This window comes from Sinocyclocheilus anshuiensis, unplaced genomic scaffold (genome assembly GCF_001515605.1).
Source record: "Sinocyclocheilus anshuiensis isolate Anshui unplaced genomic scaffold, SAMN03320099.WGS_v1.1 scaffold2186, whole genome shotgun sequence".
NCBI lineage: Eukaryota > Metazoa > Chordata > Actinopteri > Cypriniformes > Cyprinidae > Sinocyclocheilus > Sinocyclocheilus anshuiensis.
In genome coordinates, this window is record NW_015557072.1 from 80,389 (window position 1) to 80,761 (window position 373).

Below are 373 nucleotides of genomic sequence, written 5' to 3' on the forward strand. Positions count from 1 at the left end.
AGCAGAAGCTGGTTTGCGCTCTGCCGGATGCGCTTTTATGCTTTCTGGTGCTTACGTCACCTCGCTCGTGACGTTCCGCTGCTCCATTGGACTGATTTGACACGTGCTTCAGAACGCGGTCACGCAAGGGCGTTCCCCAAAGTGACTTGATGCAGCTTGAGTTCCTGAAGGGGAACAGCATTCTTCCATCTTAGAAACATTGCCAAGTTACAAAACTGCAGAAAAGCTAGTTCATGCATTCATGATCTCTAGACTGGACTATTGTAATGCACTGCTAGGTGGTTGTCCTGCATCTTCAATAAACAAGCTACAGGTAGTCCAAAATGCAGCGGCTAGAGTCCTTACCAGGTCAAGAAAATATGATCATATTACC